General features: G+C 40.6%; 1 protein-coding gene across 3 annotated transcripts in view; it reads right to left on the bottom strand.

Moving 5' to 3' along the window:
• The window catches only part of SEMA3D (semaphorin 3D), a 142,897-nt gene extending 130,158 nt beyond the window's left edge, over positions 1 to 12,739 (bottom strand). The window contains exon 1 of one of the 3 annotated variants that reach the window (XM_027460118.3): positions 12,469 to 12,739. The gene's annotated coding sequence lies outside the window, so the exon portion shown is untranslated. The remainder of the gene's footprint in view (positions 1 to 12,468) is intronic. The other 2 variants (XM_027460093.3, XM_038186215.2) reach the window with 2 other exon arrangements.
• Between the last annotated feature and the right edge of the window lie 1,317 nt (positions 12,740 to 14,056).

The raw sequence follows: 14,056 nt of genomic DNA, 5'->3' as shown, positions 1-14,056 counted from the left end.
TACTATTCTCTAAATTATCCTTAAATGTTAATACCAGGAATAGTAGAATGGGGAAAAATTTCCAGGTTGGACTTTTAAGTGTTATTGTGAAACAAGTAAAAACATGAACATAACTTTGGAGCTTTTATTAAAATAAGTGAAAATAGTATATTCACTTCAATAAGCACAGAGTTCTGAAATGTAACATCTGGGCACTCTGTATCACAGTACAGTACACAAATATTGTTTGTTACACATTTACAAATAACTGACCAAGACCTTAAAACTGAAATATTTAGGTCTTGTCAACGAGAGAGTCCAAACATAAGATGACACCAATTAGCAGCATACTGACTACTCTGCAATCACATATTTGAAGGCTTTTAATTAGAAAACAGCTTACTTCACATTGAGAGCAGACTTAGAACATGTACCCTGTGACAGATCATGCAGAGAGTTAGTGTGAAGCAGATACATGCTGTACACTGTCATTTTAGTTTAACAGCATGTTGACTTCCGCATGTAGACAAACCTTATCAGACCAGAGCAGGCTTCAGTACTGGGTGATACGTGTTTCTTAGAATAATCCTGGGGAAAAATGCTGAATGCTAAGCACGTCCCCTGACCCCTCTGAGACTTCGATCTTGGTAAAATGTCGATTTTTAAAATAGGCTCTATTCATTTTATCTTAGCTGATTTTTTTTTTTTAATTTTTTTTTTTTTTTTTAATTATTTCAGTACAGTGAAACAGAAAAGCAGAGTTGATGGTCTCACACTGTCCAAAGAACATGGTAGAACAATTTCTGGTGTAACACAAGTGTAGTTCTCCCCTTCCAGGACAACAACCTTGAACTGTAGTTAGTCAAAACAATACTATATCAACTTTGAATTATCATCAAAGTCATGTTCTTGTCTTTTTGTTTGTTTGTTTGTTTTGTTTGTTAGTTTGTTTTAGAAATTATAAGCATAGCTTGTGGGAAACATACAGGTAAAAATATCATACCTCTTTCAAGCAAGATGTTCAAATAATTGTGAATGGTTTTCTAGACAATATTATTAGAGGGAAATAAAACCAACTCCTATATTAAACAGACTGCAGAACTTTACACATTTGCCTTTATGTTGGATCCAGTAGCTTGTTTATGAATTAGCACTTAATTTCCAGGTAGGATTCAGTATCTGTGGACAGCAAGCACATGAGACAAAGCAACATCCTTTCTACTGTATTGCCGCACTTGTCTTCTGAAATTAAAAACAATAAGCCTCCTACACCAAAATGATAAAATTTTGTCCAATCAGCCAGCTTCAGAACAAAGAAACATGTTTGTTCTGCATCAGAGTTCCCAAACTACATTATGTGAAACACAAGAGGAACACACTGCTTCAAAACTGTACAAATCACCACCATATCTCTGTAGGGAATAAATAATACTTAGGCAACAAACACTGCCAAAAACTCAAATGCCTATTTTGGGACTTTCTGTGCCAGCCTAAGAGAAAAGCAGGAGGTAGAAAAGACAGCAGATACACAAGGAAAAAAAAAAAAAAAAAAAAACACCACAGGACTGAGGCCACATCTTCAACCTGAGCACGTGCAAAGAGCTCTGAGCGATTGCTGCTGCCTCCACAGTATCTCTGGGTTTCCTTTCTGAGTGGTGGCATATATGCATGTTAAGCCTGGAATGCTTTCCATAATGTAATATATCTGAAGCTCAGAATACAAGTGTTCAGTGGGATCTAAGAAAACTACTTCGAAAAAAGCTACAGATCTTCTAGAAGAAAACATGGGAGGCAATGACTGAGGCAATGACCCATCTGAATGTAACACCCTCAGGGCCCCAGTAGATCTATGGAACAGTCTTTGTTTCCACAGATGCCAATCATGGATTTCTCCATCTTCTGGCAGCATCTTTTCAACTTTTAACCACTTGTGCTCACACCTCTTCTCCCACGTGGCTCAAAGATGAATGAAGAGAGACAGTACAATTTAAAATGGGTCATTCCTTCCAAGCATCAAAATACTATTTTGTTGAGAAAAGAATGAAAACAGACAGTAGGAATATTACATTGCCTACTGCAAGGCCTTGTGAGATTTCCCCCAAGGACATCACAATTGACCATGGTATTCTCTGCTGACGCTTGTACCACAGATAACAATGCTACTTGTAAATGAAGTCACTTGGTCCCAGTTATTCTGGCCACACACGCCATTTCACTTATAAAGATGACTGCAACACTTTATAGACAGTCTAACAGTTTATCTTGAAGGTGTCATATACCACTTTCCTTTGTGTCATGTGAATTCCTGGATGGAAAACAAAACATAATGAATTCAAACACTTTCCAAAATGTTCTTCTCACATCACTTAAGTGGCATTTACATTGCATGCAGTGAAAGGAAGGAAGGGAGGAAGGAAAAGACAGAATGGATGGAAAGGTGTTTTGTTTTGTTTTTTAACATCACTCATTAAGGCAGATTTTAGTCCCATTAAAACACGTTGATAACCTAGGACAAAAATAAAAATACAGCCTGTCTGTACTAAGAAAATTGCTATCCATATTTCAGCACTGACCAACAACAGAACAGCTGTGCCTGTGATATCAGTGGCATTAATGCTATCACAAACAAAGGTATTTTTACTATTGTCACAAAAAACCTGACACAAGACCTGAAATCTGAAATCTGTTAACACCACACAGGCAATATTGCTACTGAGCAGAGTATTCTCAGGGTGTGAAGTTTTTTCATCATGTCAGAGCCATTTCTGGGAATTAACTGTGTATCCTGCTGGGAGTTTTATATTAAAGCACTAGCGCATGTTAAACTGGAGCAGGAAGGAAATGAAATTTCAGAGGGGAGAAGAGTTTGGAGGTTGGAGCAGGATGTCCTGTACCTCAAAACCACCTGGAGACCTGTTGCAGCAAAGAGGTGAGGATGGGCAATTCCAGCTGGGAGGAATGAAGCTGTACCACAGGACAGGCTGGCATCCAGCACAGGCCCAGAGCAATAGAAAATCCAGGGATAAAACAAGCAAAATCTCACCTAGGATGGTAAACTGAATATGACAATTTCATTCTGTTATTTTTTATTTGTATTTTTTTAGCTTTCAAAACAGGTGTTTGGGATTAAGAGAGACAAGCTCCCTACCCTGTTCACTGCACGTAACTCCTGCTTTTTTCTTAGGCCGTGAAAAAGTGCAGAAACTGGCATTCGAGCTTTCAGCAGTGTTTTGTGCCTAAGTATTTATTTTTCATCCTTACATGTCAATGTACAACAGCAACAAATAAAGAAAAGTTGTAATTACCAAAAGTAACAAAAAAAGAAAAGTTGTCATTACCAAGAACCAAAGTGCAATAATTCATCCATACAGTAAGTATCCAGCATTGATTTTAAACATGGTTGAGGAAATAAATCACTGTGGTAATAGTTTCATATTGGTGTTTGTGCTGCCTTTCAGGAAAGGAATGAATTGTAGCAAAGGCACAGGAGCTTCAGCTCATGATCACAACATAATAATATCCAATCTGTAGTTAGAAATATATATATATATATTATTATTTTTTGGAGGGGGTAAGCAGACACAGAAATATTCAGAGGGATACCATAGAAATACCAGTCTATTGTTTCCCCACTCACATATATTTTAGTTTTTAAGTTTAATTAGCCTTCACCCTCAGCAGTCTATAATGATTTGATCTGATGATTTAATTCTTCCCATGTAAAATCTCCCTTAATTTCACTGAACAGTGTATGCATTATCTGCATGACATAATTATTTACCATAGACATATCCATAGACACATTTTTTACTTTTTTTTTTTTTTTTCAAGCTGAGGCAGCTTAGTGAGATATAATATATGTCTGCTTTTTGTAGATGTCACTAGAGGACTATAACCACAGAGTAGCAATTCCAGAAAAAATCTTTATACTGCAAACAGTATTACTCAGGAAACTCATCTTAAAAAGATGGACAGCACAATACAGCAGAAGTAAATGCACCTTTTCCTCTATAAAGAGGACCTAAAAGATCCTTAAACATGGACAATGTTAGTAATTCTCTTAGAAGCATCAATTCTGTCATTTATTCCTCAGTTACGTGAGACTGACATTTAAAATATTACTTCTGGTTAGCTTTTCCTCCAAGCTTTCAAATTTGGAGTTCAACATAAAAGAACAAATTGAGTCTTTAAAAGAACACCTTGGATTTCATCAGGTCTTAGAAAACCTCTGTTCTAACAAAGGTTTGATGTCATATATGACATCAGTTCAAGAGACCATGATTCAGGCACTAGTTATGTAAAGCACCCTTGCTTATTAAAATTATTTTAGCTGAAAGATTGAATTAATAACAGGGATTTGTGACCTTAACTGACTCTTCTGCCAGCCAGGTTCAGTATTAGAAACCAATATATAAACTACCTACCAAGGCTTTGTATGCATCCAAACTTTTTTAGCAGCATATCCCCCATGTCACCAGATTATTGGGTGCACATACAACGAGGTCATGATTATCTCAAGCTGTTCAGTGTTTGTGGTGTTTGAAAAGAGGCATTGTTCTGCCCACCTTACTTGCAAGCCCAGGCTGGGCCCCAATGGTACCAAGTTCTCCCACAGACTGACACCAGAACAATACCTATCTCTCCCATTACACTTTATCCACCTGCCCTGAGGTTAGCACCCTCCTTCAGGGACAGGTGGTATTGTGCTAGTGGGACTCAATAGTTTAGTTCAGTATCAATCAGGAAATATTACCACCTATTTCCAAAATATTAATTGGAGCAGGTCCAGAAATATAAGTCCCTGAAAGATGGTGCTCTAACCACCATGTCAAGCCATGGACCCTTTCTGTTAAGCCATTGATACCCACAACAGCTGAGAAAGCCACACTCCCAAGCACAAGAAACAGCATTGCTCAGGCACGCACTGGAAAATCTGCACTTCTGTGCCACCTCAGACAAAAGAAGGTTCCTCAAGCACTGAAATATATACTAGAGCCCTTTATTTATTTATTTTTATTATTCATTTATTTTATTTTTGACACAAGAAAACATCTGACCCTACATAGACAGCTATCTGCTGGTAGAGCTCATGACTAAGGATCCCTAATGAACTTAGGCATTTAAATCTGTGGCTCAGGACTTAAATGTTTTTCCTAACTTCCTGCAAGATGGCTTCTGCAGTCATCCCTCAAGACTTCTGACTTTTGGGGATCCTGCCACAATCAGCCGGTCAGTGCACAAGACTCTTGCTCAGTACTTGAGTCTCTGGTTTCTCTTTATAATTTTACTCCCCAAAATGCTTTCAGTATATACAGTTTATTTAAATCTCTGATGTTCCTTTTCAGCTTTTAGAGCTAGAGCTACTCAGTCCTTCTGAAGAGATAAGAGCCTTTACCTATTACAAACCACTAACCACTCCATTAATTTCAATTATGTATCTCTAATTTACACCAACTGAGGATGCAGCTTGCTATAACTTTTTTTTTTTTTTTTTCTCCAACACAATGATTGTCCTCTGCTACCATCATTCCCAAGGACACTCTCCACTTCTCCAGGCTTCAGCAGAAGTTTGACTCTCAGCTCCAGACTGTATCCCAACACTGGGACTTGTAAAGTACTTTTTGTTGTTGTTAAATTAAAGCCCACCTCTTTTTGGATAGTTTTCCTATAATTAATATGACCATTACAAAACCCCTCACTCAAGACTATTTTTGCAGGATCCCATTCAGGAATCGTATTTTATTTAATTATAACTCTGAAATGAACACATGCAGATTTAAAGAACCATTAACCCAAAACAAAACAAAAAACCAACAACTTGTTACCTAAAAATAGTGTTATATTTCAGTTTTAGGGGAGGAAAATAGGTAATAGATATATCTACTTTTATTAGCTCAGCTTTATCCTTGGATTTATGTTCTTTGAATAGTCTTTTTCCTACAGATAAATGACTTACAGTATTTTTGCTTTTAGCAAATGACATGACACCGTCTGTACTATTAATGTGCTCAGATATGTGAAAACCAGATAAAAAGCAGTGTGTCTGCTCCACAGATAAATAAAAGAAAAAAAAAAAAGGAAAAAAAATATATATTTTCTGTTTCCTCTTAGATTTGTGTTTCTGCATAGTATTTCTAGTAGATTTTTTTTTTTTTTTTTGAAGACAAGTTCTGCTCCAGTTGAAACACAAAGGCTTAGAGTCTCCAACTCAAAATATTACATGGTTCAATGGATCCAAGAATTCCAGATTTGTTCATGTGGAGACTCTGTGCTTCTAGAAAATCCTCTAACTTTGCCATAATATACCTCCACAAAATAAAGTGGATTCTTTGAAGCTGCGTTGTTCAGAAATTAATCTGCTAAACCAAGGAGGTCACTGGAATCAAAAGTCAGGTTAATTCAATGTAATTAATTTACTGAGGCATTAGGCCAAATTTGCTATTTATCTTTCACAATAGGGGATCTCATAATGCCATTATAAATTCAACTTTGCCCTGATGCTTATTCTATTCAACAACAGAAAAACAGGCTGAGACCTCTGTTTATTCTACCAAATAAAACAGTTTTTGTTACTTGTTTTCTTGAGGAACCCTCATCTCAGTCTTTTGTGCTTGCTGACTCTTCCCCTACATTTTGGTTGTAAGTGGTTTTGTTTGTTTGTTTAATTAGATACATCACCAGTGCTCAACACGAGAGGACCTTCATTACATTACTGACAGGGACTGGGACCAATGTTACTGCACTACTAATAAATTATTATGACCTTCTCTGAATGAGAAAAGGTACCCTGCTTTGCAACTAATGACTATGCACCTGAGAGGGTGATTGCACACTGGAACAGGCAACTGGAACAGCAGAACACACTGGAACATTGAAGTAGTGACTTCACCAAGCCTGTCTGAATTTAAAAAGCGATTGGACTGTGCACTTAGTCACATGGTCTAAACTTTTGTGTAAACTTTTGGCACCTGTGTGGTGCCAGGAGATGGACATGATGATCCTTATGGGTCACTTCCAGCTTGGGATATTCTATGATTCTATGATGAAACAGAAGTAATAAATCAATACTTTATATGGCTACTTTATCTGCACTTCCTACCATGGTGAAACTCAACTGCCCACCCAAGTAAAACTACCACAGTCCTTTTTAGTGTGAAAAAACAAAGTTTTAAGAAATTTGGAAAACAGATGCAAATAATTTGACCCCAACTGTGTCTTCTCTCCTTAAACAACAACAGATCTTCAGAGGTGCACAATCACACTGTAATTCGAACATAATCTAATAGCTTTGAAGATTTATTTATGTCCTTAATAAAGGTTCTCAGACACCTGCCTTAAAAAAAAAAAAAAAAAAAAAAGTATTTTATATGCAGGTGGAACGTGTCTTTCAGAAGTCAGAGACCGGACATAAGAATGTTACACCTTGCAATGGCACAGACTGTAAAGAAAGTCAGACAAATAGGGGCACAACCTTATAGCTGGAGTTGTGTTTTTTGTTGTTGGTTGTTTTGTTTTGTTTTGTTTTGTTTTCTGTAAATCTTATTTGTCATTGCCTCTTCATTTTATTTACTCTCTTAACTGTAGCTGTTCAGCTCTTTTGATTCCAAAGGATGTTACAAACACAATTTTCCTTTATTATACTCTTCAAAAGCCTTTTAGTATAAGTCTTCATAAAACCTCACATATGTGCATTATAAAATTACAGGGAATAAGTTCCATATGAAAAATTCATCATATTCCTTCTTACTATTATTTAGCAGAGATTCTGACATAAAGCATGAGAGCAACAGACATTGTTTTAATTCTTCATTGTGGAAGGAAAAAAAAAAAAGTTTTTTTGGTTTGGGTTGAGAAAGAATTTTTTACATTCTCCCTCTTTGCAGTCTTTCCCTTGCAAAACCAAAAAAGGATTTTAAACGGACAAAAAGTAACCACAATTATATGGAGTGTGTCATTGATAAATTCCAGGGGAATATAACAAGCTAGGTAGGCACATACCATTAGATCTAGCTGTTCAAAATGTTAAAATTCTAGCCAAGATTATGCTGGAATATTTGGCCACATCAGCCCTCAGGACTGCACTTAACTTTTAAAAGACTTGATCTCACTCTAGATTTAGACTTTAGGAAAGTACTTCTTTCAAGAGAGCATTTACACAGCAGTCTGTCTTTAAACACATGCTTAAATCCCTTGAAGTCACTAAATACAGATTAACTGTGAACAGGCGCAAGTCTTTCATTTCATGACAGCCTTAGTTTTGTATAATTTTCAGTTAATCCTAGGCTTTCTGTTTCCAGTGCATGTAGTCTTTAGTTATGCTGACGCAAGATGAGATCAGACTCAGGGCTGCAGTGTCTTCAGGAGTTTTGGAAGGAGACGTTCCAGGAAAATGGGTATCTTCCCTCCTCCTCCTTCTCCTCTCAGAAAGAAAATAAATAACAAAACAACAACAAGGAAAAGAGCATATCATCGGAGTGTGCTCAGTTGTTACAGGAATTTTTAGTCTCTTTTCTCTTGCATAACATCTGCTTCCTGCAAGGCTCCTGATTCACTGACCAACTAGATTGGAAACAGTTTAATTCTGGATATTTGTTTAGCTTTTAAACTGACCACATCAAAAGACAAAGCTCACACGACTCTTCTTTGTGTTTACAGTAACACAGGAAGAAAAAAAAAGAATGTTCAAAAGGGATATGTGTTACTGAAAGCTGAGCAATATACAGTGTGGCATTCAAGCAGTGCAGAATGTCCTCACAAGTTACAGGTCCCCATGTATGCAGAAGATCCACAGCACAAATTTATCCTTAGCCGTATATACCCCAAACTGTTTAGGAATCTACCTGCAAATTTAGGTTGCAGATAAATGTCTGTAATGCAGTGTGCTTGGTCTGTGCAGTGAAGCTGACTATTCAGTAAACTGTTAGGTACCAGAAGAGCTCTGAACCTTAATCACATTTTCCAGTTATGCTGTAGGGAAGTGCAATGATTTGGTTAAGGTCAATATAATGTTCTAGGCTTTAATACCACACCCATCACACTGATAGTCAAATTGAGTCTATGATTCAACCCAGATGGGAATCCAGGTTCTTCTTGGCTTACTGTTATCTGTTCTGCTCATTAGGCTATATGACTTCCATAAATTATTTTGGAGTTCCCGTTAAAAGAAAATAAATCCACATGATGCTAAATGCTGCCTCCCAGCTGTAACACAAACTGGAATTTTGGACAACAGTACTGCTCTCTGACTCATCCTGGATCCCCTCCATGTGACGTTGAATCCATCTAAACTGGGGAGAGTAGAAGAGAAGGGCTTTTTTTTTTTTTTCTCCTTTTTTTTTTTTATCACCCACTGTCAGATAACACATGGATATTCACTCAGCATGCCTCTAAGATGTGAAAAATAACATATAAACAGATATGTTATATAAACATAAAACAAATAACAATACCAGAGAGGTGTCTTTCTGAGTACAGAGGGATAGAGAGGGGAAAATAAAAAGGCTAAAAATTTACATAGGGATGATTTAAGCACTGACTCATTGCCATTGTTTAGTTTATAAAATACATGAAATCCAGACAGAATATTAGGGTGGGGGGGAAATTGTGTTAAGCACGACAGAAACACAGTAGTATAAAAAAGATGAAAATAGCACATCCATGGAGCAAAAATTTGTTTCACTCATAGTTTAAATACAGTCACCACACTGTATGTCTCTCAGACATGGCTTTGCTCTGAACTTCTCTGTTGCTTATTTGCAGTTGGAAAAAGTCCAGAAAACAAGGAAAACAAACATATCACGCGTTTACCGCATCTATTTGATTTAATAACACTCAGCATGCCCCTTAAGCATTTTCCCCATGTTAAAAAGACAATGGGCCAAATATAGCTCTGGCTGTCCCGCAGCCTGCCTTGCCAGGAGAGAGCGGTGGGAAATCCTGCGTAACCGGCACCGAAGGATTCCCTCATGTAGGAAACCTCAAAGACTACAGAGGTGGCTGAGTGGCCAATTCCAGCACTAGGGGTTTTAGCCAAAGAAATGCTGGTATGTGCTGGGAATTCAGCTGATTACTGGCTAATGAATCAGCCTCTCCAGAGCCTCAGGTAAATGGGATGTCTACATTGCAGCGGTGCATTGTGAAGAGACACCTGAGATCACAATTTCTCTATTTTTAACAACAAAAAAGTAAAACCAGAGTAAACACCAAGCAAAGATTAAAAAAAGAATCCAGTAATACGTCATTATTTTTACCACCCTAAGCCGACAGCATGCTCACAGAGCAACTCACAGTGATTATTACCTTCTGCAAATTAAACCATAAAAATCCTGACTTTGTGGGACAGTTACACCTCCACTTGTTCTGCGATAGAACAGGGAAAGAGAGGCTGATCATACCTCTCCTGATAGGACCTAAGTAAGGGCAGGATTTTGGGGGAGTGTTTCATTTTTTGGCTTGGCTTTTCATAATACATTGGTGCTTACAGTGCTGACTTGCCTGATTATCATTATTGAATCTCTAAGTAGTAACAATGCAGTATCCTCAAACACTTTAAAAGGCACTTTCACAGTGCACAACATGATTTTCCATTTTATATTCTAGCTTAATTAAAATAGGCTGTCAGCACAACAGCTGCAGAGAAGCAGGTGGAGGTTGGTGCTTGAGAAGAGGCTCTAAAGCAGGTATTGCCTTTCAAGGGACTTTGACTGCAGCTACCCGCCCAGCCATCTTTCTGAGATTTATTCACTTTACTTAGAACTACTGAAGGCACCTCTGTCTTCCTGGGATGACTGTCCCGTGAGCAGTCATTCTTATCTTTTGAGACATGGCAAAGGGTTCTAGTGAAGCTTCTATTTCCATTTCTGGTTAAAGCATGCCACGGGCAGAGCCTTCATGCACTCTGCAGGAGACTTGGGCTCCAAGCTCTCTGCCTGGTTTGGAGGCACATATCTGTACTTCAGCACTGCGTCTACCACTCTGTTCAGCCAGCGCTGAGAACCCCTGTTGGACTGATCCAGTGGCAAGAAGATGGAAAGTAAATTTAGTTCCTGGATCTCAGGCTAGTCTGGATGTCCAAGCCAAAATAAAGTTCAAATAAAAGTGAAGCCAAGCTGCTCTGCCTGATCAAGGCTGAGCAGGACTTGTTTTGGAAACTTTAAGAAAGAAGAGGTATGACATCTGCAGAATTTGGGTACCTCTGTCTGGCAATAAGACTATAATTATGGTTTAAAATACCCAAACTCCTCTTCAGAAAGACAGTTCAGAAAGATAGTTGGGAATGACCTTGGCCCCTACACACCTTGCAGGAAACTATGACCACTGCTTTTCTGAATCAGGCCTGTAGTAAGCTAAATGAGCTAAATAAAGGCAGGTGAAAGTCACATCAGCTATACTAATGAGAGCTTGAAAAACTCCATTAAAATATTTCACATTATAGTAAATCACATACTAATGGTTAGCAGCAAAATCAAATCACTCTAGCTATTACACAGATCAGCAAGTCAAGTAGTAAAAAAGAGAAAGTGGCATGCTAAAATCCTTGCAAAAGTTGTACTCTGCATCTTCATGACCTCTGCAAGAGCCACAGATGCAGGGCTGAGCTGCTGCTTTCTCTGCAAAGTGCTCTCTGCTGATGGTCAGATTGCCCTATTGATCTCTATTGTTCTCGGACAAGTTTTGCCATTTCAAACCAAAGGTGTTTTGTTTGTTTGTTTGTTTGTTTGTATTAAAGGAAACATAGGTGTCTGTTTTACGATTCTTCAGTACAGTCACCAATTACCTAAAGCACTTAGGAATGTTTCCTTTCTGGTAGCAACAACTTTCGTTTTGTAATATTCGCTGCAAAACAAGAAGCTTTACCCCCCTCTGTGTTATTGCACAAAGCAAAAGAGGAGTTGTCTGTGCCAAAGAGGAATAATCTCATTCCACCGAGCACCCCAGGCCAGCCAGGTGCTCTGCTGCTTCAAGTGATGGACACATCCAGCAGAGTCGCGCTCATGGCAGAGCTGGTGGACTCCACGGGGAAGAAGAGATTTTGCCACCCTTCCAGCAAGCAACAGTTTGGCTGATGCACATGAGCCACCTATCCCCACCCTGCCCTTTGCATCGTCCCCAGAAACCTACACGAAGCAGAAGGGTGCCGGTGCTGCGGGACCCAACCCTCTCCCTCCCTCCGCACCGCACCCAGACCTGCAGCCTTCAACCCCCGCTCCCCAAAACTGCAACCTCCTCGCCCCGACCCCAAAACTCCATTTCTGCTTGCTCTCCCGGGGCAGAGCCGGGGGATGCCCCGCATCCCTGCTGCGCCTCCCAGCTGCTGAATGACAGCCGGGCAGGTGGCCCCCAGTGGAGGGGAACGAGCACGGATCTGTGTGTGTGGGGAGAGGGACCCAATGCACTTTCCCTCCCCCCCACCCCCACCCCCCCCACCCCTTTCCTCGGAGGCAAAGCGCGGCGCAAAGTGGCGGGGGTCCCGCGGGGGCCGCCTGGTACCTGCCGGGGAGCCGGAGCGGCTGCGAGGTGCGGGGTGAGCCCGGTGCGGGGCCGGGGCCGGTGGCTGGGTTTTGGGAGGCGTTGCGAGAAAGTCGAGCTCCTCCCCGGCGGCGCCGGCGGCGACGGAGGGTCTCGCTCCTTCTGCGCCGAGTGTCAGACTTTCCCCTGGCTTCCCTTCCTCCATCCCCGCCACCCCTTTCCACTCCCTCGCACGCACATGCACACCCCTCCAGCAAATGGGCTGCTTGGCGTGCGTGTGTGTGTGTGTGTGGCTGTGTGTGCGTGTGGGTGTGTGTCAGCCAACCCAGCCTCACACCCACTGCTGCTGCTCCCGGAGCCGGGCACAGCCCCGGTCACCGGGAGGTATTCGGGGAGGCATTTTGCTCCGTGAAAAGCAGCTCAGCGCACCCACGGACACGGCAGCAGCATGCCCACTGCGCTGAGATCGGGCACACGAGGCCCCTGCACTCGTGGCACTTTCCCCTGGTCCACAGACCTTGCCTGCTCTTGCAGGATCCCCTGTGTGTTTGCAACAGGAGCATCTCTCCCTAATATTACATGCGCCCTGCACAGGTGCTGGTCCAGATTACAAAGTCTAAAGCAGCCTCAGGTCCTCACCTTATTCGCATGGCACGTTGCTGCCAGGGAAAGTGACTCGGTGGTAGACTGGGCGTTAAAAAAAAAAAAAAAAAAGGCAAGCTTGCCACACTCTCTGATAAGGAGAAAAGAGCTGGGCAGTGGCCCAGTGCTAGGGTTTGGTGCACGTTTATGGGAAGCCCATGTGCAAAGCTGCCAGGGATACATTTGCTTTCGCATTTATTTTTGTTTGCCCATGGAATGTGCTACATCAGTGGTTCTCCAGCTTTCGCATGCTGCACACCACTTCCTAAGAGAGAAATTCTCTCCTGGACTAACCCACTCCCACACCAAACCCTTCTCCCCAACACATTTCCTTCTGTGGCTGCCCAAGGAAGAGCCTTTCTGCCCACAGGCTGAGAGCCATTCAACACATGGCACAGATAGTATCAGACCCTTCCAGACATGACACACTGCGGCTCTGTCAAAAACTGCATTTCCTTTAGTGAAGAGCTCAGATTGAAAGTCTTCAGCTGGTGACTCAGTTGCAGAACAGACCCCAACTGTTGCTCCCATGAAATAACAGCAGAATCAAAGAAGTCCAGAGGAATATATTGGAGTTTCCACCGCATTACCCATGGCATCAGGACTTCATCCTCACCTACTATTCATGTCAGATGGGTGGTCTCGGTGTAGTGTAGAATCTAAATATCTTTTTAAAAAAATCATCAAAAGCTGGTTTTACGTGTTTTTATCTATTTTTTTTTTTAACAGTTTGTTACTACAGTACCAACCTGTTGTTTTTGTAAGTTCTGTACACAGAGATACACAGACTCTGCTTGTCTACATGTGCCTCATATGCCCACAAAATAAATGGAGCAATTCAAAGACAGGTTGTTCCATAGCTGCCTTTGATTACTGCTGTTTTAAGGCCTCCAAAAGGGAGGCCTGATTCAATTCCTGTTTTTCCCATTTCATTACATTGTCATCAACAAAACTTTCCACAGGTTTA

This window comes from Anas platyrhynchos, chromosome 1 (genome assembly GCF_047663525.1).
Source record: "Anas platyrhynchos isolate ZD024472 breed Pekin duck chromosome 1, IASCAAS_PekinDuck_T2T, whole genome shotgun sequence".
In the NCBI taxonomy this organism is placed as follows: Eukaryota; Metazoa; Chordata; class Aves; order Anseriformes; family Anatidae; genus Anas; species Anas platyrhynchos.
Note: the sequence above shows the minus strand (reverse complement) of the source record. Positions and strands in the feature narration are given on the sequence as shown.